General features: G+C 44.4%; 12 non-coding genes across 12 annotated transcripts; all 12 read right to left on the reverse strand.

Moving 5' to 3' along the window:
* Positions 1-1,838: 1,838 nt before the first annotated feature.
* On the reverse strand, positions 1,839-1,910 carry TRNAC-GCA (transfer RNA cysteine (anticodon GCA)). The gene has a single exon. It is a non-coding gene; the product is annotated as a tRNA-Cys (tRNA).
* A 997-nt stretch (positions 1,911-2,907) lies between these two features.
* TRNAC-GCA (transfer RNA cysteine (anticodon GCA)) lies at positions 2,908-2,979 on the reverse strand. Its single transcript has one exon. It is a non-coding gene; the product is annotated as a tRNA-Cys (tRNA).
* Positions 2,980-6,136: 3,157 nt separating this feature from the next.
* On the reverse strand, positions 6,137-6,208 carry TRNAC-GCA (transfer RNA cysteine (anticodon GCA)). Its single transcript has one exon. It is a non-coding gene; the product is annotated as a tRNA-Cys (tRNA).
* Positions 6,209-7,205: 997 nt separating this feature from the next.
* TRNAC-GCA (transfer RNA cysteine (anticodon GCA)) lies at positions 7,206-7,277 on the reverse strand. The gene has a single exon. It is a non-coding gene; the product is annotated as a tRNA-Cys (tRNA).
* A 1,008-nt stretch (positions 7,278-8,285) lies between these two features.
* TRNAC-GCA (transfer RNA cysteine (anticodon GCA)) lies at positions 8,286-8,357 on the reverse strand. Its single transcript has one exon. It is a non-coding gene; the product is annotated as a tRNA-Cys (tRNA).
* Positions 8,358-17,400: 9,043 nt separating this feature from the next.
* On the reverse strand, positions 17,401-17,472 carry TRNAC-GCA (transfer RNA cysteine (anticodon GCA)). The gene has a single exon. It is a non-coding gene; the product is annotated as a tRNA-Cys (tRNA).
* Positions 17,473-18,480: 1,008 nt separating this feature from the next.
* TRNAC-GCA (transfer RNA cysteine (anticodon GCA)) lies at positions 18,481-18,552 on the reverse strand. The gene has a single exon. It is a non-coding gene; the product is annotated as a tRNA-Cys (tRNA).
* A 997-nt stretch (positions 18,553-19,549) lies between these two features.
* TRNAY-GUA (transfer RNA tyrosine (anticodon GUA)) lies at positions 19,550-19,621 on the reverse strand. Its single transcript has one exon. It is a non-coding gene; the product is annotated as a tRNA-Tyr (tRNA).
* A 1,008-nt stretch (positions 19,622-20,629) lies between these two features.
* TRNAC-GCA (transfer RNA cysteine (anticodon GCA)) lies at positions 20,630-20,701 on the reverse strand. The gene has a single exon. It is a non-coding gene; the product is annotated as a tRNA-Cys (tRNA).
* A 997-nt stretch (positions 20,702-21,698) lies between these two features.
* TRNAC-GCA (transfer RNA cysteine (anticodon GCA)) lies at positions 21,699-21,770 on the reverse strand. The gene has a single exon. It is a non-coding gene; the product is annotated as a tRNA-Cys (tRNA).
* A 1,008-nt stretch (positions 21,771-22,778) lies between these two features.
* Positions 22,779-22,850, reverse strand: TRNAC-GCA (transfer RNA cysteine (anticodon GCA)). Its single transcript has one exon. It is a non-coding gene; the product is annotated as a tRNA-Cys (tRNA).
* A 997-nt stretch (positions 22,851-23,847) lies between these two features.
* TRNAC-GCA (transfer RNA cysteine (anticodon GCA)) lies at positions 23,848-23,919 on the reverse strand. Its single transcript has one exon. It is a non-coding gene; the product is annotated as a tRNA-Cys (tRNA).
* Between the last annotated feature and the right edge of the window lie 992 nt (positions 23,920-24,911).

Genomic DNA, 24,911 nt, shown 5'->3' on the forward strand with positions numbered 1-24,911 from the left:
TGAAACATTCTCAAAGGGGAAGAGGTTTTTACGGGACTCCTTATCCTTTCGCGGATTGGTTACCACAATCACCGAGATGGTGGTGAAGTATGATTGTTTTGGGCCAAATGATGGACGAAAAACATTTCTACATACCACTGCAATTTGGTATTTGGAAGGTACACCCAAATGTCCCTTTCAAGTACCATCAATTTAATATATCAGAAAAGGCCATTTTTTGTTCGAAAATGACCTGAGTCTTCGAGCCAGCCTTTTTTCATCTGCAACGAGGGTTCATACATTTTGCACGTAGGCAGAGGTTTTAAGGAGAAATTAAATAGTTTCTACATTGCACAAGAATGAAGTGCTTTAAACAAACACATATTTTGTATGCACAGAGGAGAGAAGGAATATATGTAAGACTGAGGACACATGTTAAATGAGAAATAGATTGACTGCAGCGCTGCCGAGTATACTATGCCATTTCTTTAGTGCGCTACAAGGAAGCACCAAACTGTATAACAAAGTTTTCAATTGTTTTCATAGTCATTCTCTTTGTTTGAAGCTGTGAAAGGAAGAGCCGGATTCCAAAATAAATCAATGATGTTTCAGAAAGTTCCCACGCCCTGTGTAAAAATGCATTTATTCCCAGGTTTTGAGCAGTGACACTGTAATGCTAATAAAGTATAAGATCCAACTGAACACAGACTCTGTCAATGGTGATCCAAAGGGACTTTATGAAAGATCCTAGCTACAAACACCAGAACCAAAATAGGTTTAGGGGACACCCGGATTTGAACCAGGGACCTCTTGATCTGCATTCAAATGCTCTACCACTGACCTATATCCCCAACTGTTTTCAAAGATCAGAATGACAATATAACAGTACATCATGAAAGAGTGAGAGGCTCAAGCTCAGTTGGGCCACAAAGTACGAGCTTGAAACTGTGGAAAAGGAGAAGTAGTTCTTAATATTATTAATTAAAGGAAAACAGGATCATTTAAAAAACAAAATGTATATGTTTAATTGGTATTTTATTTGAATAGGCAGTGGTCCATAGGACCAATATCTGTAATTAAAATGTTTGTTTTGAATCATTCTCAAAGAGGAACAGGTTTTTACGAGACTACTTATCTTTGTGGAATGATTACCACAATCACTGATATGGTGGTGAAGTATGATTGTTTTGGGCCAAATTACGGTGAAAAAACATTTCTACATACCACTACAATTTGGTATTTGAAGGTACAACCAAACACCCATTTCATGTACCTTCGATTTAATACATCAGAAAAAGCAATTTTGTGTTCGCAAATGGCCTGGTTTCTCAGACCAGCCTGCTTGCACCAGCAACTAGGGTTCATACATCTTGTACGTGGGCAGCGTTTTTTAGTAGAAAGTAAATAGATTATGCATTGCACAAAAATGAAGTGCTTCAAACAAACACATACTTTGTATGCACAGAGAAGAGGTGGAATACATGTAAGACTGAGGACACAGGTTAAATGAGGAATAGATTGACTGCATTTCTGCCCACTTTTCTATGCAATTTCTGTAGTGCGATCGAAGGAAGCACCAAACTGTAAAACAAAGTTGTCAATTGCTTTCATAGTCCATTCCCTTTGTTTGGTGCTGTGAAAGGAAGAGCCAGATTCCAAAATAAATCAATGCTTTTTCAGACATTTCCCATACGAAATACCGAGCCCTGTATTAAAATGCATTTACTCTCAGGTTTTGAGCAGTGACATTGTAATGCTATTAAAGTGTAAGATCCAAGCGAACACTGACTCTGTCAATGAGGATCCAAAGGGGTTTTATGAAAAGTCCCAGCTACAAACACAAGAACCAAAACAGGCCAAGGGGACACCTGGATTTGAACCAGGGACCTCTTGATCTGCAGTCAAATGCTCTACCACTGAGCTATATCCCCACCTGTTTGTGTGAGTCGGAATGAAAATATATCAGTACCTCATGAAAGAGTGTGAGCATAATGCTCAGTTGGGCCGGAAAGTACAAGCTTGAAACTGTGGAACAGGAGAAGTAGTTCTTAATATTATTTATTGAAGGAAAACGGGATCGTTTAAAAAAAATATTTATATGTTTCATTGTTATTTTATTTGAACAGGCAGTGGTCCATAGGACCAATGCCTGTACATAAAATGCTTGTTTTGAAACATTCTCAAAGGGGAAGAGGTTTTTACGGGACGCCTTATCCTTTCGCGGATTGGTTACCACAATCACCGAGATGGTGGTGAAGTATGATTGTTTTGGGCCAAATGATGGACGAAAAACATTTCTACATACCACTGCAATTTGGTATTTGGAAGGTACACCCAAACGTCCCTTTCAAGTACCATCAATTTAATATATCAGAAAAGGCCATTTTGTGTTCGAAAATGGCCTGAGTCTTCGAGCCAGCCTTTTTTCATCTGCAACGAGGGTTCATACATTTTGCACGTAGGCAGAGGTTTTAAGGAGAAATTAAATAGTTTCTACGTTGCACAAGAATGAAGTGCTTTAAACAAACACATATTTTGTATGCACAGAGGAGAGGAGGAATATATGTAAGACTGAGGACACAGGTTAAATGAGAAATAGATTGACTGCAGCGCTGCCGAGTATACTATGCCATTTCTTTAGTGCGCTACAAGGAAGCACCAAACTGTATAACAAAGTTTTCAATTGTTTTCATAGTGATTCTCTTTGCTTGAAGCTGTGAAAGGAAGAGCCGGATTCCAAAATAAATCAATGATGTTTCAGAAAGTTCCCACGCCCTGTGTAAAAATGCATTTATTCCCAGGTTTTGAGCAGTGACAATGTAATGCTAATAAAGTATAAGATCCAACTGAACACTGACTCTGTCAATGGTGATCCATAGGGACTTTATGAAAGATCCCAGCTACAAACACCAAAACCAAAATAGGTTTAGGGGACACCCGGATTTGAACCAGGGACCTCTTGATCTGCAGTCAAATGCTCTACCACTGAGCTATATCCCCAACTGTTTTCAAAGATCAGAATGACAATATATCAGTACATCATGAAAGAGTGAGAGGCTCAAGCTCAGTTGGGCCACAAAGTACGAGCTTGAAACTGTGGAAAAGGAGAAGTAGTTCTTAATATTATTAATTAAAGAAAAACAGGATCATTTAAAAAACAAAATGTATATGTTTAATTGTTATTTTATTTGAATAGGCAGTGGTCCATAGGACCAATATCTGTAATTAAAATGTATGTTTTGAAACATTCTCAAAGGGGAAGAGGTTTTTACGAGACTACTTATCTTTGTGGATTGATTACCACAATCACTGATATGGTGGTGAAGTATGATTGTTTTGGGCCAAATTACGGTGAAAAAACATTTCTGCATACCACTACAATTTGGTATTTGAAGGTACAACCAAACACCCCATTCTTGTACCTTCGATTTAATACATCAGAAAAAGCTATTTTGTGTTCGCAAATGGCCTGGTTTCTCAGACCAGCCTGCTTGCACCTGCAACTAGGGTTCGTACATCTTGTACGTGGGCAGCGTATTTTAGTAGAAAGTAAATAGATTATGCATGGCACAAAAATGAAGTGCTTCAAACAAACACATACTTTGTATGCACGGAGAAGAGGTGGAATACATGTAAGACTGAGGACACAGGTTAAATGAGGAATAGATTGACTGCATTGCCTCCCACTTTTCTATGCAATTTCTGTAGTGCGATTGAAGGAAGCACTAAACTGTAAAACAAAGTTGTCAATTGCTTTCATAGTCCATTCCCTTTGTTTGGTGCTGTGAAAGGAAGAGCCAGATTCCAAAATAAATCAATGCTTTTTCAGACATTTCCCATACGGAATACCGAGCCCTGTATAAAAATGCATTTACTCTCAGGTTTTGAGCAGTGACATTGTAATGCTGTTAAAGTGTAAGATCCAAGCGAACACTGACTCTGTCAATGATGATCCAAAGGGGTTTTATGAAAAGTCCCAGCTACAAACACAAGAACCAAAACAGGCTAAGGGGACACCTGGATTTGAACCAGGGACCTCTTGATCTGCAGTCAAATGCTCTACCACTGAGCTATATCCTCACCTGTTTGTGAGAGTCGGAATGAAAATATATCAGTACCTCATGAAAGAGTGTGAGCATCATGCTCAGTTGGGCCGGAAAGTACAAGCTTGAAACTGTGGAACAGGAGAAGTAGTTCTTAATATTATTTATTGAAGGAAAACGGGATCGTTTAAAAAAAATATTTATATGTTTCATTGTTATTTTATTTGAACAGGCAGTGGTCCATAGGACCAATGCCTGTACATAAAATGCTTGTTTTGAAACATTCTCAAAGGGGAAGAGGTTTTTACGGGACTCCTTATCCTTTCGCGGATTGGTTACCACAATCACCGAGATGGTGGTGAAGTATGATTGTTTTGGGCCAAATGATGGACGAAAAACATTTCTACATACCACTGCAATTTGGTATTTGGAAGGTACACCCAAATGTCCCTTTCAAGTACCATCAATTTAATATATCAGAAAAGGCCATTTTTTGTTCGAAAATGACCTGAGTCTTCGAGCCAGCCTTTTTTCATCTGCAACGAGGGTTCATACATTTTGCACGTAGGCAGAGGTTTTAAGGAGAAATTAAATAGTTTCTACATTGCACAAGAATGAAGTGCTTTAAACAAACACATATTTTGTATGCACAGAGGAGAGAAGGAATATATGTAAGACTGAGGACACATGTTAAATGAGAAATAGATTGACTGCAGCGCTGCCGAGTATACTATGCCATTTCTTTAGTGCGCTACAAGGAAGCACCAAACTGTATAACAAAGTTTTCAATTGTTTTCATAGTCATTCTCTTTGTTTGAAGCTGTGAAAGGAAGAGCCGGATTCCAAAATAAATCAATGATGTTTCAGAAAGTTCCCACGCCCTGTGTAAAAATGCATTTATTCCCAGGTTTTGAGCAGTGACACTGTAATGCTAATAAAGTATAAGATCCAACTGAACACAGACTCTGTCAATGGTGATCCAAAGGGACTTTATGAAAGATCCTAGCTACAAACACCAGAACCAAAATAGGTTTAGGGGACACCCGGATTTGAACCAGGGACCTCTTGATCTGCAGTCAAATGCTCTACCACTGACCTATATCCCCAACTGTTTTCAAAGATCAGAATGACAATATAACAGTACATCATGAAAGAGTGAGAGGCTCAAGCTCAGTTGGGCCACAAAGTACGAGCTTGAAACTGTGGAAAAGGAGAAGTAGTTCTTAATATTATTAATTAAAGGAAAACAGGATCATTTAAAAAACAAAATGTATATGTTTAATTGTTATTTTATTTGAATAGGCAGTGGTCCATAGGACCAATATCTGTAATTAAAATGTTTGTTTTGAAACATTCTCAAAGAGGAACATGTTTTTACGAGACTACTTATCTTTGTGGAATGATTACCACAATCACTGATATGGTGGTGAAGTATGATTGTTTTGGGCCAAATTACGGTGAAAAAACATTTCTACATACCACTACAATTTGGTATTTGAAGGTACAACCAAACACCCATTTCATGTACCTTCGATTTAATACATCAGAAAAAGCTATTTTGTGTTCGCAAATGGCCTGGTTTCTCAGACCAGCCTGCTTGCACCTGCAACTAGGGTTCATACATCTTGTACGTGGGCAGCGTTTTTTAGTAGAAAGTAAATAGATTATGCATTGCACAAAAATGAAGTGCTTCAAACAAACACATACTTTGTATGCACAGAGAAGAGGTGGAATACATGTAAGACTGAGGACACAGATTAAATGAGGAATAGATTGACTGCATTTCTGCCCACTTTTCTATGCAATTTCTGTAGTGCGATCGAAGGAAGCACCAAACTGTAAAACAAAGTTGTCAATTGCTTTCATAGTCCATTCCCTTTGTTTGGTGCTGTGAAAGGAAGAGCCAGATTCCAAAATAAATCAATGCTTTTTCAGACATTTCCCATACGAAATACCGAGCCCTGTATAAAAATGCATTTACTCTCAGGTTTTGAGCAGTGACATTGTAATGCTATTAAAGTGTAAGATCCAAGCGAACACTGACTCTGTCAATGATGATCCAAAGGGGTTTTATGAAAAGTCCCAGCTACAAACACAAGAACCAAAACAGGCCAAGGGGACACCTGGATTTGAACCAGGGACCTCTTGATCTGCAGTCAAATGCTCTACCACTGAGCTATATCCCCACCTGTTTGTGTGAGTCGGAATGAAAATATATCAGTACCTCATGAAAGAGTGTGAGCATCATGCTCAGTTGGGCCGGAAAGTACAAGCTTGAAACTGTGGAACAGGAGAAGTAGTTCTTAATATTATTTATTGAAGGAAAATGGGATCGTTTAAAAAAAATATTTATATGTTTCATTGTTATTTTATTTGAACAGGCAGTGGTCCATAGGACCAATGCCTGTACATAAAATGCTTGTTTTGAAACATTCTCAAAGGGGAAGAGGTTTTTACGGGACTCTTTATCCTTTCGCGGATTGGTTACCACAATCACCGAGATGGTGGTGAAGTATGATTGTTTTGGGCCAAGTGATGGACGAAAAACATTTCTACATACCATTGCAATTTGGCATTTGGAAGGTACACCCAAATGTCCCTTTCAAGTACCATCAATTTAATATATCAGAAAAGGCCATTTTGTGTTCGAAAATGACCTGAGTCTTCGAGCCAGCCTTTTTTCATCTGCAACGAGGGTTCATACATTTTGCGCGTAGGCAGAGGTTTTAAGGAGAAATTAAATAGTTTCTACGTTGCACAAGAATGAAGTGCTTTAAACAAACACATATTTTGTATGCACAGAGGAGAGGAGGAATATATGTAAGACTGAGGACACATGTTAAATGAGAAATAGATTGACTGCAGAGCTGCCGAGTATACTATGCAATTTCTTTAGTGCGCTACAAGGAAGCACCAAACTGTATAACAAAGTTTTCAATTGTTTTCATAGTCATTCTCTTTGTTTGAAGCTGTGAAAGGAAGAGCCGGATTCCAAAATAAATCAATGATGTTTCAGAAAGTTCCCACGCCCTGTGTAAAAATGCATTTATTCCCAGGTTTTGAGCAGTGACACTGTAATGCTAATAAAGTATAGGATCCAACTGAACACAGACTCTGTCAATGGTGATCCAAAGGGACTTTATGAAAGATCCTAGCTACAAACACCAGAACCAAAATAGGTTTAGGGGACACCTGGATTTGAACCAGGGACCTCTTAATCTGCAGTCAAATGCTCTACCACTGAGCTATATCCCCAACTGTTTTCAAAGATCAGAATGACAATATAACAGTACATCATGAAAGAGTGAGAGGCTCAAGCTCAGTTGGGCCACAAAGTACGAGCTTGAAACTGTGGAAAAGGAGAAATAGTTCTTAATATTATTAATTAAAGGAAAACAGGATCATTTAAAAAACAAAATGTATATGTTTAATTGTTATTTTATTTGCATAGGCAGTGGTCCATAGGACCAATATCTGTAATTAAAATGTTTGTTTTGAAACATTCTCAAAGAGGAACAGGTTTTTACGAGACTACTTATCTTTGTGGAATGATTACCACAATCACTGATATGGTGGTGAAGTATGATTGTTTTGGGCCAAATTACGGTGAAAAAACATTTCTACATACCACTACAATTTGGTATTTGAAGGTACAACCAAACACCCATTTCATGTACCTTCGATTTAATACATCAGAAAAAGCAATTTTGTGTTCGCAAATGGCCTGGTTTCTCAGACCAGCCTGCTTGCACCAGCAACTAGGGTTCATACATCTTGTACGTGGGCAGCGTTTTTTAGTAGAAAGTAAATAGATTATGCATTGCACAAAAATGAAGTGCTTCAAACAAACACATACTTTGTATGCACAGAGAAGAGGTGGAATACATGTAAGACTGAGGACACAGGTTAAATGAGGAATAGATTGACTGCATTTCTGCCCACTTTTCTATGCAATTTCTGTAGTGCGATCGAAGGAAGCACCAAACTGTAAAACAAAGTTGTCAATTGCTTTCATAGTCCATTCCCTTTGTTTGGTGCTGTGAAAGGAAGAGCCAGATTCCAAAATAAATCAATGCTTTTTCAGACATTTCCCATACGAAATACCGAGCCCTGTATAAAAATGCATTTACTCTCAGGTTTTGAGCAGTGACATTGTAATGCTATTAAAGTGTAAGATCCAAGCGAACACTGACTCTGTCAATGAGGATCCAAAGGGGTTTTATGAAAAGTCCCAGCTACAAACACAAGAACCAAAACAGGCCAAGGGGACACCTGGATTTGAACCAGGGACCTCTTGATCTGCAGTCAAATGCTCTACCACTGAGCTATATCCCCACCTGTTTGTGTGAGTCGGAATGAAAATATATCAGTACCTCATGAAAGAGTGTGAGCATAATGCTCAGTTGGGCCGGAAAGTACAAGCTTGAAACTGTGGAACAGGAGAAGTAGTTCTTAATATTATTTATTGAAGGAAAACGGGATCGTTTAAAAAAAATATTTATATGTTTCATTGTTATTTTATTTGAACAGGCAGTGGTCCATAGGACCAATGCCTGTACATAAAATGCTTGTTTTGAAACATTCTCAAAGGGGAAGAGGTTTTTACGGGACGCCTTATCCTTTCGCGGATTGGTTACTGTTAGACCTGGCGGTTTCGGGTTGGCTGAGGCTTGCGCCAAAGTCAGGCAGAAACCACCACTCTAGTCAGGGCAAGGAAGTTACACGCCAAAGATAACCCCTGCTCACCCCCTTGGTAGCTTGGCACGAGCAGTCAGGCTTATCTCTGAGGCGATGTGTAAAGCGTTTGCGCGCGCACCCAGCAACAACACCCAAGGCCCACCACAAAGGAAACTCCACACAAGGTATTCTATAAAAATAGCCTTTGTATTATACTAAAACACATTAGATAAAAACACACACTTTACAATGTGCCAACAGGCACGGGCAGAATTTACAAGGGATTATGTACAAGACAGGGCCAACTGGACCACTGTCAGGAAATAGCACCTTTGGATAGTTAGCACATAAATATATAAAATCACTGTAGCACAAAAATAACTGTATAGCACACAACCAGTACTCACTGGTATCGGGGAAGTACCTCCTACGTAACCCTAACTATCTTAGGAGACTGTCACGCAGGGAACTAGAACCTCACTAGCACCACCTGTACTAGGAGAAAGCAACAACCACCTACGTATCACAATACCTGTAGGGGTAAGAGAACGTTACACATGATGCAGGAAAACATTCAGAGGTGCAGAGCACAGGAAACACATGATGCACAAAACATTCAGAGGTGTAGAGCAAAGGAAACACATGATGCACAAAACATTCAGAGGTGTAAGTAGGAAACAATTGCGCAAGAACTCATATGCCACCACCTGTGGCAGTCCCTAGGCCAACTGGCCTTGTCCAGGCTAGGACGCTCTGTGTCCAGAATATTCAGGGCCCGGCTGCGCAAGCTGCGCAAGCTAGAACACAGAGGCCACCACCTAAACGTTGCAGCTGCCCACTAAGTGCTGGGCAGCTGGAGAACGAACTTCAGGCACTGCGTGCCTCTGGAGCCCTCTCTGGGCTCTGTCCACTCAAAAATATGCCCTCTAGAGCCTCGCAGGCTCTAAACAAGAACGCTCCCCTTCGTTGGAGCGCTCAGGGCGCTCTGGGCAACTAATGCGGGCCTCGTGGGAGCCTCTCGGGGCTCGGAAACACTGCCCCCGTGTTCGGAGTCACACTGGACTCTGGGGAAATATAATGCCCCTCGTTGGAGCCTCACGGGGCTCGGAAAGAATGGTGCCCTTCACGCTGGAGCAGCCCACTGCCTTCTGGGGCCGCTCCGGTGGCCACTACTCGGCCAGGCAACGTTGGAGCCTTCACGGGGCTCTGACACGGCCCCCGCACCCCCAGCGCATGCGCGGAGTCCCCCAGCCCTGCTACACACTCACCGGGCTGCTCGGGGACTCCCGCGTCGTCTCTCCTCCCGGCGGACGCCGAGGCTTCCTTGCAACGCGGAGGGGCAGGCACCGACAATGTGCCTCGCGCCCCCTCCGCACCAGCTCCGGCCGCACTTCTCCTCGCTCGGGTCCAGCGCGGGGTAGGCTCCCGCCTGGATCTTCACTGCCCAGGAGCGCGGGGTAGGCTCCCGTCCGCTTCCTGCTTCCGTCTCGGGACCCGCCCCCAGGCCTGCCTGACTTCCGGCTGAAGCCCGGCCGCGGCGGTGAATTCCTTGGCAAATGAGAGGGGTAGGCTCCCTCGCCAGCGAGCACAACGGCGGGGTGGGCACCCGCCGAACTTGGCAGACACCGTCCGGACCGCGGGGTGGGCACCCGCTATCAAAATCAAAGCGCACACAGCGCTATAAAGTCACGCACAGCGCTCCCAGCGCTGGAAAGCCTTACAAGCGCTCCCAGGCGCTACAAAGAGAGCCAGTCCAGGAGACAGCGCGCACAGCGCTACAAAGTTCCAGGAACGCTCCCAGGCGCTGCAGATCAACCAAAAAGGTCCAGCAAAGAGTCCTCAAAGAACAGGGGGCAAAGGCTGGGCCCAGAGCCAGCACACAGGGTCCTCCAGCAGGGAGGCAGTCCCCAGTGGCGGTCTCTCCTGGCGCCCAGCAGCAGCAGGCCCCCCTTCAGATGATCCTGCAAGAGAACAACTTCTGTGGGGACGCAGCCCCATTTTTATACAGTGAAATCCTTTGTTCTGGGTTCAGGGTGAGGGGGAAAACCAGTCGCAGCTGGTTGGGGAGCACCCTTGATGTGCTCAGCCCCTCACTCTATTCACTGGCAGGGCTAGGGTCATTAGACGCACCACAGGGGCCGGCGCCAGCATTGTGTGGGGGAGCCCTGTCCTATTCAGGACCCAGGTACACTCCTCCCCAGCCATCTACATGCTAATTCCCCATTCACCACTGGGTGACTCCTCCTGACTCTGGGGAATTCCCTAGTCCGTCACCTGACCTCACCAGCCAATCACCAGACAAGCCACACATTTCAGACTGCACACTGAAGTGCCCACTTCTAGAAGTGGCACTTCCACACCAGGTACATGCACGCTGCACACATCAACGCGCAGCATTCACTCCCACGAGTCCGCACATACCAAACACGGGCCTGCACACCCCACGCATCAGGAACCACCGGGACACATACATTCCCCCATGCATTCCTATGGGAGGGCAGGCCAACCTCACAACACGCACGCACTTTACCCTGGGACACAGCGGTAAAGTGCGCAGAAGTCACTAAAATCACTAAACCAAGTCACCATTTTAAGCAAAAAGTTTCGGGGTGAACCGGCCAGAAGGGCCAAGTCCAACACAACCCCCTTCCAGCCAAAACGCAGGGTAGACCAATCACCACCGTGATGGACTTCCCTGCTTGGGGCGATAGAACACGGACGCGGGCCCGCCACTGCCGGGACACCCTCCGGTTCTACGCCACGGTGAACCCATGGAGTTTCTTCTCAAACCACTCTCCGGACCAACTGGGCTACCCCACTGGTACTCCCAAGCTGTCCGCGGCCAAGACCAGGCCCTAGGCCACCCAGGTGCCACTGGTCCTTGCCTAACCACAGAGTGGGGGGTAGTAACCCCTGGCACATAGCAGCCATTCTCCACTCTACCCCTCATCAGGGCAGTTCTAAACTGCCACTGATCCCCCAGCCTAGGGCCCGTACCCTCAGGCTGACCAGAAGTCACGGGTGAGGCTCTCCTCCCCCTACCTCTTCTCCTAGGGTTCCGCCCTCTCCTCCTTTGAGAGGCACCCTCGTAACATACCTCACCAACCAGCTCGGGACCCCTCCCTGAGAGCTGGTCTACCAACCTAGGGTTTAACCCCTCAGGTTGCACCGGGGTCAGAGGTGGGCTCTCCCACCCTCTGCACCCCCTTCCAGAGTCCTGCTCCCTACCAACTGGGGCGGTCCCTCTGGAAGAAGAACCGGTCAGGACACTGGTTACAGTAGTCAGACCCTTCAGGTCAGGCTGCTCCTGAACCTGGCCTTCCAACCTCCGGTCTAAAACCTTCGGTGGAATAATTGCCTGGCACTCCAGGACTTCTGGGGATTTGCACACCATCCCCCCGAGAGTAACATATGCCCCATATGTTGCATGACCGTCTGCCTGGCGCAGATCTCCCGTCCCCTGTCCACCTGACAGTGCGCGAAGATCCCCCAGACCAGACGTGTAGTCGCCATGGTCACTTCTAGGAGACTCAGCCCTCCCGGCTGGTCTCTGACCCACTGGCTCCTCCACCGGGGAACACAGCCCCATGCCATTCCTCTCGCTGGACTTCTGTACCCTCCCTACTGGAGCGGTACTGCCAGACTCTAGAACCACAGGAGCCCTGCTTACAGGCGCTCCAGGTCCTCTACTCACTAGGTGATCCTCCTCAAATGGGCTAACAGGACAGCCTAGGTCCCCAACTTGGTGTTCCCTCCTGAAACCACCCAAGTCCTGAGGCAGGGTTTCGTACGTCTGGGGACCCTCGGTCACCCACTTACTCCCGCTCCACTGAGCCAGGCCGTAAGGTCCTACACCCTCCTCGCTATCCTGGGACCTAGCTGGGCTACATGGAGCCTCTTCCACCACGCTGGGCTGGAAGATACCTGAACCACTACTTGAGTCACTCCCTAATGACTCCAGAGAACCTTTAGCGCTTTCCCAGCGCTCCGCTTCCTCTGCCAGCGCCCAAGGACAAAAGTAGTCATACCTCACCAGGTGCTGGCGCAACCCTGGAGAACAACTACGGAGCATCTGCTCTTTGACAATCATTTTGAGCACTATATCCAAATCCTCTTCCGTGTTGACCTCCAGCCAGTCCCACAGTGCCTCATGACAGTCATCCACAAACAACCCCCACGACTGGTGAGACGGTTTCCTACTGCCCCTGAACTTCAACCTATACTCCTCCTCTTGGGAAACAGGTACCTGACTCGGGGAACTGGGCGTGGGACTTGTCGCACGGGACTCTATTTCGCTGCCACCACTGGACTCAACCCTCCCTGGGGAGCCCAGAAAACTACGACTGCGCGCAGGCGATAATCTACTCTCCAGCACTGATTTCTCCCTGGCGAAGGCCCTCTCAGCCTCCGCCATCCTCTCCTGCGCTAAGACCCTCTCGGTCTCCAGCTTTTTCTCTGCCATCGTCAGCTGCGCCATCCCCCAGGCATGCTCTAACCTGAGCTTCTCCATGGCCAGCTGATGCTCCCTCTCTTCCCTCCTATCCACCCACTCCTCTGGGGACAGGGAAAGGGATGGGGTGCTGCTCCTGACACTGGACCCAGCAAGGGACTCCCTATCTATGGGGTCTCCACTCTCTACTGACGTCCCTGTCAGGTAACCTTCCTCCTCCTCAGATTCCTCAGGGCTCCCCTCAGACCCACCACCCTCTCGGCGTGCGGCCCGGGCCCTATCTTCCTCGCTGCGCTCTCGCTCCCACTCAACCTTTTGCCAAGTGATCAGGTTGTCCCTCAGTTTGTACTGGGTATCTAACTCACCCACCTCTATGTCCCTCTCCTCACAGAACCTTACCAGCTCCAACCTACTGTACCTAAACAGACCACAGAAATTAAAAGCAGGCTCCATTTTGGCGGACGTTCCTGAGAAGAGTTCAACACAAGGAACCTGGGGGTCGGAGCTACACAGGAGTATACAATTCACAAAAGGTTTCAGTGAGCTCTCTATCCTGGAGAACTCACACTCACTGTCTAGTGCCCCACACACCATCCACACACAACCCTCCCCTCGGACTGGTAAGGCAGTTTCTACCACCCCTGATCCCTCAACCTGACCACCACGTGACACAGGTACCAAACTCTGGGCGCAGGGCGGGGGACAAATGTACTGGACACAATTACACAATGATACCTTCAGGAGAAGAAATAAAGGAACTTCAAAACAATAATCCCTAAAATGTGATTTATCTAATGCAGAGTTTTGTGGTGTAGCCAGTCGCTGCTGCGGTACAGCGCAAACGCAAGTCCAAATCCCGCCGCTGCCACCAATGTTAGACCTGGCGGTTTCGGGTTGGCTGAGGCTTGCGCCAAAGTCAGGCAGAAACCACCACTCTAGTCAGGGCAAGGAAGTTACACGCCAAAGATAACCCCTGCTCACCCCCTTGGTAGCTTGGCACGAGCAGTCAGGCTTATCTCTGAGGCGATGTGTAAAGCGTTTGCGCGCGCACCCAGCAACAACAACCAAGGCCCACCACAAAGGAAACTCCACACAAGGTATTCTATAAAAATAGCCTTTGTATTATACTAAAACACATTAGATAAAAACACACACTTTACAATGTGCCAACAGGCACGGGCAGAATTTACAAGGGATTATGTACAAGACAGGGCCAACTGGACCACTGTCAGGAAATAGCACCTTTGGATAGTTAGCACATAAATATATAAAATCACTGTAGCACAAAAATAACTGTATAGCACACAACCAGTACTCACTGGTATCGGGGAAGTACCTCCTACGTAACCCTAACTATCTTAGGAGACTGTCACGCAGGGAACTAGAACCTCACTAGCACCACCTGTACTAGGAGAAAGCAACAACCACCTACGTATCACAATACCTGTAGGGGTAAGAGAACGTTACACATGATGCAGGAAAACATTCAGAGGTGCAGAGCACAGGAAACACATGATGCACAAAACATTCAGAGGTGTAGAGCAAAGGAAACACATGATGCACAAAACATTCAGAGGTGTAAGTAGGAAACAATTGCGCAAGAACTCATATGCCACCACCTGTGGCAGTCCCTAGGCCAACTGGCCTTGTCCAGGCTAGGACGCTCTGTGTCCAGAATATTCAGGGCCCGGCTGCGCAAGCTGCGCAAGCTAGAACACAGAGGCCACCACCTAAACGTTGCAGCTGCCCACTAAGTGCTGGGCAGCTGGAGAACGAACTTCAGGCACTGCGTGCCTCTGGAGCCCTCTCTGGGCTCTGTCCACTCAAAAATATGCCCTCTAGAGCCTCGCAGGCTCTAAACAAGAACGCTCCCCTTCGTTGGAGCGCTCAGGGCGCTCTGGGCAACTAATGCGGGCCTCGTGGGAGCCTCTCGGGGCTCGGAAACACTGCCCCCGTGTTCGGAGTCACACTGGACTCTGGGGAAATATAATGCCCCTCGTTGGAGCCTCACGGGGCTCGGAAAGAATGGTGCCCTTCACGCTGGAGCAGCCCACTGCCTTCTGGGGCCGCTCCGGTGGCCACTACTCGGCCAGGCAACGTTGGAGCCTTCACGGGGCTCTGACACGGCCCCCGCACCCCCAGCGCATGCGCGGAGTCCCCCAGCCCTGCTACACACTCACCGGGCTGCTCGGGGACTCCCGCGTCGTCTCTCCTCCCGGCGGACGCCGAGGCTTCCTTGCAACGCGGAGGGGCAGGCACCGACAATGTGCCTCGCGCCCCCTCCGCACCAGCTCCGGCCGCACTTCTCCTCGCTCGGGTCCAGCGCGGGGTAGGCTCCCGCCTGGATCTTCACTGCCCAGGAGCGCGGGGTAGGCTCCCGTCCGCTTCCTGCTTCCGTCTCGGGACCCGCCCCCAGGCCTGCCTGACTTCCGGCTGAAGCCCGGCCGCGGCGGTGAATTCCTTGGCAAATGAGAGGGGTAGGCTCCCTCGCCAGCGAGCACAACGGCGGGGTGGGCACCCGCCGAACTTGGCAGACACCGTCCGGACCGCGGGGTGGGCACCCGCTATCAAAATCAAAGCGCACACAGCGCTATAAAGTCACGCACAGCGCTCCCAGCGCTGGAAAGCCTTACAAGCGCTCCCAGGCGCTACAAAGAGAGCCAGTCCAGGAGACAGCGCGCACAGCGCTACAAAGTTCCAGGAACGCTCCCAGGCGCTGCAGATCAACCAAAAAGGTCCAGCAAAGAGTCCTCAAAGAACAGGGGGCAAAGGCTGGGCCCAGAGCCAGCACACAGGGTCCTCCAGCAGGGAGGCAGTCCCCAGTGGCGGTCTCTCCTGGCGCCCAGCAGCAGCAGGCCCCCCTTCAGATGATCCTGCAAGAGAACAACTTCTGTGGGGACGCAGCCCCATTTTTATACAGTGAAATCCTTTGTTCTGGGTTCAGGGTGAGGGGGAAAACCAGTCGCAGCTGGTTGGGGAGCACCCTTGATGTGCTCAGCCCCTCACTCTATTCACTGGCAGGGCTAGGGTCATTAGACGCACCACAGGGGCCGGCGCCAGCATTGTGTGGGGGAGCCCTGTCCTATTCAGGACCCAGGTACACTCCTCCCCAGCCATCTACATGCTAATTCCCCATTCACCACTGGGTGACTCCTCCTGACTCTGGGGAATTCCCTAGTCCGTCACCTGACCTCACCAGCCAATCACCAGACAAGCCACACATTTCAGACTGCACACTGAAGTGCCCACTTCTAGAAGTGGCACTTCCACACCAGGTACATGCACGCTGCACACATCAACGCGCAGCATTCACTCCCACGAGTCCGCACATACCAAACACGGGCCTGCACACCCCACGCATCAGGAACCACCGGGACACATACATTCCCCCATGCATTCCTATGGGAGGGCAGGCCAACCTCACAACACGCACGCACTTTACCCTGGGACACAGCGGTAAAGTGCGCAGAAGTCACTAAAATCACTAAACCAAGTCACCATTTTAAGCAAAAAGTTTCGGGGTGAACCGGCCAGAAGGGCCAAGTCCAACAGTTACCACAATCACCGAGATGGTGGTGAAGTATGATTGTTTTTGGCCAAATGATGGACGAAAAACATTTCTACATACCACTGCAATTTGGTATTTGGAAGGTACACCCAAACGTCCCTTTCAAGTACCATCAATTTAATATATCAGAAAAGGCCATTTTGTGTTCGAAAATGGCCTGAGTCTTCGAGCCAGCCTTTTTTCATCTGCAACGAGGGTTCATACATTTTGCACGTAGGCAGAGGTTTTAAGGAGAAATTAAATAGTTTCTACGTTGCACAAGAATGAAGTGCTTTAAACAAACACATATTTTGTATGCACAGAGGAGAGGAGGAATATATGTAAGACTGAGGACACAGGTTAAATGAGAAATAGATTGACTGCAGCGCTGCCGAGTATACTATGCCATTTCTTTAGTGCGCTACAAGGAAGCACCAAACTGTATAACAAAGTTTTCAATTGTTTTCATAGTGATTCTCTTTGCTTGAAGCTGTGAAAGGAAGAGCCGGATTCCAAAATAAATCAATGATGTTTCAGAAAGTTCCCACGCCCTGTGTAAAAATGCATTTATTCCCAGGTTTTGAGCAGTGACAATGTAATGCTAATAAAGTATAAGATCCAACTGAACACTGACTCTGTCAATGGTGATCCATAGGGACTTTATGAAAGATCCCAGCTACAAACACCAAAACCAAAATAGGTTTAGGGGACACCCGGATTTGAACCAGGGACCTCTTGATCTGCAGTCAAATGCTCTACCACTGAGCTATATCCCCAACTGTTTTCAAAGATCAGAATGACAATATATCAGTACATCATGAAAGAGTGAGAGGCTCAAGCTCAGTTGGGCCACAAAGTACGAGCTTGAAACTGTGGAAAAGGAGAAGTAGTTCTTAATATTATTAATTAAAGAAAAACAGGATCATTTAAAAAACAAAATGTATATGTTTAATTGTTATTTTATTTGAATAGGCAGTGGTCCATAGGACCAATATCTGTAATTAAAATGTATGTTTTGAAACATTCTCAAAGGGGAAGAGGTTTTTACGAGACTACTTATCTTTGTGGATTGATTACCACAATCACTGATATGGTGGTGAAGTATGATTGTTTTGGGCCAAATTACGGTGAAAAAACATTTCTGCATACCACTACAATTTGGTATTTGAAGGTACAACCAAACACCCCTTTCATGTACCTTCGATTTAATACATCAGAAAAAGCTATTTTGTGTTCGCAAATGGCCTGGTTTCTCAGACCAGCCTGCTTGCACCTGCAACTAGGGTTCGTACATCTTGTACGTGGGCAGCGTATTTTAGTAGAAAGTAAATAGATTATGCATTGCACAAAAATGAAGTGCTTCAAACAAACACATACTTTGTATGCACAGAGAAGAGGTGGAATACATGTAAGACTGAGGACACAGGTTAAATGAGGAATAGATTGACTGCATTGCTGCCCACTTTTCTATGCAATTTCTGTAGTGCGATTGAAGGAAGCACTAAACTGTAAAACAAAGTTGTCAATTGCTTTCATAGTCCATTCCCTTTGTTTGGTGCTGTGAAAGGAAGAGCCAGATTCCAAAATAAATCAATGCTTTTTCAGACATTTCCCATACGGAATACCGAGCCCTGTATAAAAATGCATTTACTCTCAGGTTTTGAGCAGTGACATTGTAATGCTGTTAAAGTGTAAGATCCAAGCGAACACTGACTCTGTCAATGATGATCCAAAGGGGTTTTATGAAAAGTCCCAGCTACAAACACAAGAACCAAAACAGGCTAAGGGGACACCTGGATTTGAACCAGGGACCTCTTGATCTGCAGTCAAATGCTCTACCACTGAGCTATATCCCCAACTGTTTGTGAGAGTCGGAATGAAAATATATCAGTACCTCATGAAAGAGTGTGAGCATCATGCTCAGTTGGGCCGGAAAGTACAAGCTTGAAACTGTGGAACAGGAGAAGTAGTTCTTAATATTATTTATTGAAGGAAAACGGGATCGTTTAAAAAAAATATTTATATGTTTCATTGTTATTTTATTTGAACAGGCAGTGGTCCATAGGACCAATGCCTGTACATAAAATGCTTGTTTTGAAACATTCTCAAAGGGGAAGAGGTTTTTACGGGACTCCTTATCCTTTCGCGGATTGGTTACCACAATCACCGAGATGGTGGTGAAGTATGATTGTTTTGGGCCAAATGATGGACGAAAAACATTTCTACATACCACTGCAATTTGGTATTTGGAAGGTACACCCAAATGTCCCTTTCAAGTACCATCAATTTAATATATCAGAAAAGGCCATTTTGTGTTCGAAAATGACCTGAGTCTTCGAGCCAGCCTTTTTTCATCTGCAACGAGGGTTCATACATTTTGCACGTAGGCAGAGGTTTTAAGGAGAAATTAAATAGTTTCTACGTTGCACAAGAATGAAGTGCTTTAAACAAACACATATTTTGTATGCACAGAGGAGAGAAGGAATATATGTAAGACTGAGGACACATGTTAAATGAGAAATAGATTGACTGCAGCGCTGCCGAGTATACTATGCCATTTCTTTAGTGCGCTACAAGGAATCACCAAACTGTATAACAAAGTTTTCAATTGTTTTCATAGTCATTCTCTTTGTTTGAAGCTGTGAAAGGAAGAGCCGGATTCCAAAATAAATCAATGATGTTTCAGAAAGTTCCCACGCCCTGTGTAAAAATGCATTTATTCCCAGGTTTTGAGCAGTGACACTGTAATGCTAATAAAGTATAAGATCCAACTGAACACAGACTCTGTCAATGGTGATCCAAAGGGACTTTATGAAAGATCCTAGCTACAAACACCAGAACCAAAATAGGTTTAGGGGACACCCGGATTTGAACCAGGGACCTCTTGATCTACAGTCAAATGCTCTACCACTGAGCTATATCCCCAACTGTTTTCAAAGATCAGAATGACAATATAACAGTACATCATGAAAGAGTGAGAGGCTCAAGCTCAGTTGGGCCACAAAGTACGAGCTTGAAACTGTGGAAAAGGAGAAGTAGTTCTTAATATTATTAATTAAAGGAAAACAGGATCATTTAAAAAACAAAATGTATATGTTTAATTGTTATTTTATTTGAATAGGCAGTGGTCCATAGGACCAATATCTGTAATTAAAATGTTTGTTTTGAAACATTCTCAAAGAGGAACATGTTTTTACGAGACTACTTATCTTTGTGGAATGATTACCACAATCACTGATATGGTGGTGGAGTATGATTGTTTTGGGCCAAATTACGGTGAAAAAACATTTCTACATACCACTACAATTTGGTATTTGAAGGTACAACCAAACACCCATTTCATGTACCTTCGATTTAAGACATCAGAAAAAGCAATTTTGTGTTCGCAAATGGCCTGGTTTCTCAGACCAGCCTGCTTGCACCTGCAACTAGGGTTCATACATCTTGTACGTGGGCAGCGTTTTTTAGTAGAAAGTAAATAGATTATGCATTGCACAAAAATGAAGTGCTTCAAACAAACACATACTTTGTATGCACAGAGAAGAGGTGGAATACATGTAAGACTGAGGACACAGGTTAAATGAGGAATAGATTGACTGCATTTCTGCCCACTTTTCTATGCAATTTCTGTAGTGCGATCGAAGGAAGCACCAAACTGTAAAACAAAGTTGTCAATTGCTTTCATAGTCCATTCCCTTTGTTTGGTGCTGTGAAAGGAAGAGCCAGATTCCAAAATAAATCAATGCTTTTTCAGACATTTCCCATACGAAATACCGAGCCCTGTATAAAAATGCATTTACTCTCAGGTTTTGAGCAGTGACATTGTAATGCTATTAAAGTGTAAGATCCAAGCGAAAACTGACCCTGTCAATGATGATCCAAAGGGGTTTTATGAAAAGTCCCAGCTACAAACACAAGAACCAAAACAGGCCAAGGGGACACTTGGATTTGAACCAGGGACCTCTTGATCTGCAGTCAAATGCTCTACCACTGAGCTATATCCCCTCCTGTTTGTGTGAGTCGGAATGAAAATATATCAGTACCTCATGAAAGAGTGTGAGCATCATGCTCAGTTGGGCCGGAAAGTACAAGCTTGAAACTGTGGAACAGGAGAAGTAGTTCTTAATATTATTTATTGAAGGAAAACGGGATCGTTTAAAAAAAATATTTATATGTTTCATTGTTATTTTATTTGAACAGGCAGTGGTCCTTAGGACCAATGCCTGTACATAAAATGCTTGTTTTGAAACATTCTCAAAGGGGAAGAGGTTTTTACGGGACTCCTTATCCTTTCGCGGATTGGTTACCACAATCACCGAGATGGTGGTGAAGTATGATTGTTTTGGGCCAAGTGATGGACGAAAAACATTTCTACATACCACTGCAATTTGGCATTTGGAAGGTACACCCAAATGTCCCTTTCAAGTACCATCAATTTAATATATCAGAAAAGGCCATTTTGTGTTCGAAAATGACCTGAGTCTTCGAGCCAGCCTTTTTTCATCTGCAACGAGGGTTCATACATTTTGCGCGTAGGCAGAGGTTTTAAGGAGAAATTAAATAGTTTCTACGTTGCACAAGAATGAAGTGCTTTAAACGAACACATATTTTGTATGCACAGAGGAGAGGAGGAATATATGTAAGACTGAGGACACATGTTAAATGAGAAATAGATTGACTGCAGAGCTGCCGAGTATACTATGCCATTTCTTTAGTGCGCTACAAGGAAGCACCAAACTGTATAACAAAGTTTTCAATTGTTTTCATAGTCATTCTCTTTGTTTGAAGCTGTGAAAGGAAGAGCCGGATTCCAAAATAAATCAATGATGTTTCAGAAAGTTCCCACGCCCTGTGTAAAAATGCATTTATTCCCAGGTTTTGAGCAGTGACACTGTAATGCTAATAAAGTATAAGATCCAACTGAACACAGACTCTGTCAATGGTGATCCAAAGGGACTTTATGAAAGATCCTAGCTACAAACACCAGAACCAAAATAGGTTTAGGGGACACCTGGATTTGAACCAGGGACCTCTTGATCTGCAGTCAAATGCTCTACCACTGAGCTATATCCCCAACTGTTTTCAAAGATCAGAATGACAATATAACAGTACATCATGAAAGAGTGAGAGGCTCAAGCTCAGTTGGGCCACAAAGTACGAGCTTGAAACTGTGGAAAAGGAGAAATAGTTCTTAATATTATTAATTAAAGGAAAACAGGATCATTTAAAAAACAAAATGTATATGTTTAATTGTTATTTTATTTGAATAGGCAGTGGTCCATAGGACCAATATCTGTAATTAAAATGTTTGTTTTGAAACATTCTCAAAGAGGAACAGGTTTTTACGAGACTACTTATCTTTGTGGAATGATTACCACAATCACTGATATGGTGGTGAAGTATGATTGTTTTGGGCCAAATTACGGTGAAAAAACATTTCTACATACCACTACAATTTGGTATTTGAAGGTACAACCAAACACCCATTTCATGTACCTTCGATTTAATACATCAGAAAAAGCAATTTTGTGTTCGCAAATGGCCTGGTTTCTCAGACCAGCCTGCTTGCACCTGCAACTAGGGTTCATACATCTTGTACGTGGGCAGCGTTTTTTAGTAGAAAGTAAATAGATTATGCATTGCACAAAAATGAAGTGCTTCAAACAAACACATACTTTGTATGCACAGAGAAGAGGTGGAATACATGTAAGACTGAGGACACAGGTTAAATGAGGAATAGATTGACTGCATTTCTGCCCACTTTTCTATGCAATTTCTGTAGTGCGATCGAAGGAAGCACCAAACTGTAAAACAAAGTTGTCAATTGCTTTCATAGTCCATTCCCTTTGTTTGGTGCTGTGAAAGGAAGAGCCAGATTCCAAAATAAATCAATGCTTTTTCAGACATTTCCCATACGAAATACCGAGCCCTGTATAAAAATGCATTTACTCTCAGGTTTTGAGCAGTGACATTAAAATGCTATTAAAGTGTAAGATCCAAGCGAAAACTGACCCTGTCAATGATGATCCAAAGGGGTTTTATGAAAAGTCCCAGCTACAAACACAAGAACCAAAACAGGCCAAGGGTACACCTGGATTTGAACCAGGGACCTCTTGATCTGCAGTCAAATGCTCTACCACTGAGCTATATCCCCACCTGTTTGTGTGAGTCGGAATGAAAATATATCAGTACCTCATGAAAGAGTGTGAGCATCATGCTCAGTTGGGCCGGAAAGTACAAGCTTGAAACTGTGGAACAGGAGAAGTAGTTCTTAATATTATTTATTGAAGGAAAACGGGATCGTTTAAAAAAAATATTTATATGTTTCATTGTTATTTTATTTGAACAGGCAGTGGTCCTTAGGACCAATGCCTGTACATAAAATGCTTGTTTTGAAACATTCTCAAAGGGGAATAGGTTTTTACGGGACTCCTTATCCTTTCGCGGATTGGTTACCACAATCACCGAGATGGTGGTGAAGTATGATTGTTTTGGGCCAAGTGATGGACGAAAAACATTTCTACATACCACTGCAATTTGGCATTTGGAAGGTACACCCAAATGTCCCTTTCAAGTACCATCAATTTAATATATCAGAAAAGGCCATTTTGTGTTCGAAAATGACCTGAGTCTTCGAGCCAGCCTTTTTTCATCTGCAACGAGGGTTCATACATTTTGCGCGTAGGCAGAGGTTTTAAGGAGAAATTAAATAGTTTCTACGTTGCACAAGAATGAAGTGCTTTAAACGAACACATATTTTGTATGCACAGAGGAGAGGAGGAATATATGTAAGACTGAGGACACATGTTAAATGAGAAATAGATTGACTGCAGAGCTGCCGAGTATACTATGCCATTTCTTTAGTGCGCTACAAGGAAGCACCAAACTGTATAACAAAGTTTTCAATTGTTTTCATAGTCATTCTCTTTGTTTGAAGCTGTGAAAGGAAGAGCCGGATTCCAAAATAAATCAATGATGTTTCAGAAAGTTCCCACGCCCTGTGTAAAAATGCATTTATTCCCAGGTTTTGAGCAGTGACACTGTAATGCTAATAAAGTATAAGATCCAACTGAACACAGACTCTGTCAATGGTGATCCAAAGGGACTTTATGAAAGATCCTAGCTACAAACACCAGAACCAAAATAGGTTTAGGGGACACCTGGATTTGAACCAGGGACCTCTTGATCTGCAGTCAAATGCTCTACCACTGAGCTATATCCCCAACTGTTTTCAAAGATCAGAATGACAATATAACAGTACATCATGAAAGAGTGAGAGGCTCAAGCTCAGTTGGGCCACAAAGTACGAGCTTGAAACTGTGGAAAAGGAGAAATAGTTCTTAATATTATTAATTAAAGGAAAACAGGATCATTTAAAAAACAAAATGTATATGTTTAATTGTTATTTTATTTGAATAGGCAGTGGTCCATAGGACCAATATCTGTAATTAAAATGTTTGTTTTGAAACATTCTCAAAGAGGAACAGGTTTTTACGAGACTACTTATCTTTGTGGAATGATTACCACAATCACTGATATGGTGGTGAAGTATGATTGTTTTGGGCCAAATTACGGTGAAAAAACATTTCTACATACCACTACAATTTGGTATTTGAAGGTACAACCAAACACCCATTTCATGTACCTTCGATTTAATACATCAGAAAAAGCAATTTTGTGTTCGCAAATGGCCTGGTTTCTCAGACCAGCCTGCTTGCACCTGCAACTAGGGTTCATACATCTTGTACGTGGGCAGCGTTTTTTAGTAGAAAGTAAATAGATTATGCATTGCACAAAAATGAAGTGCTTCAAACAAACACATACTTTGTATGCACAGAGAAGAGGTGGAATACATGTAAGACTGAGGACACAGGTTAAATGAGGAATAGATTGACTGCATTTCTGCCCACTTTTCTATGCAATTTCTGTAGTGCGATCGAAGGAAGCACCAAACTGTAAAACAAAGTTGTCAATTGCTTTCATAGTCCATTCCCTTTGTTTGGTGCTGTGAAAGGAAGAGCCAGATTCCAAAATAAATCAATGCTTTTTCAGACATTTCCCATACGAAATACCGAGCCCTGTATAAAAATGCATTTACTCTCAGGTTTTGAGCAGTGACATTGTAATGCTATTAAAGTGTAAGATCCAAGCGAACACTGACTCTGTCAATGATGATCCAAAGGGGTTTTATGAAAAGTCCCAGCTACAAACACAA

This window comes from Triturus cristatus, chromosome 4_1, assembly GCF_964204655.1.
Source record: "Triturus cristatus chromosome 4_1, aTriCri1.1, whole genome shotgun sequence".
NCBI classification, from domain to species: Eukaryota; Metazoa; Chordata; class Amphibia; order Caudata; family Salamandridae; genus Triturus; species Triturus cristatus.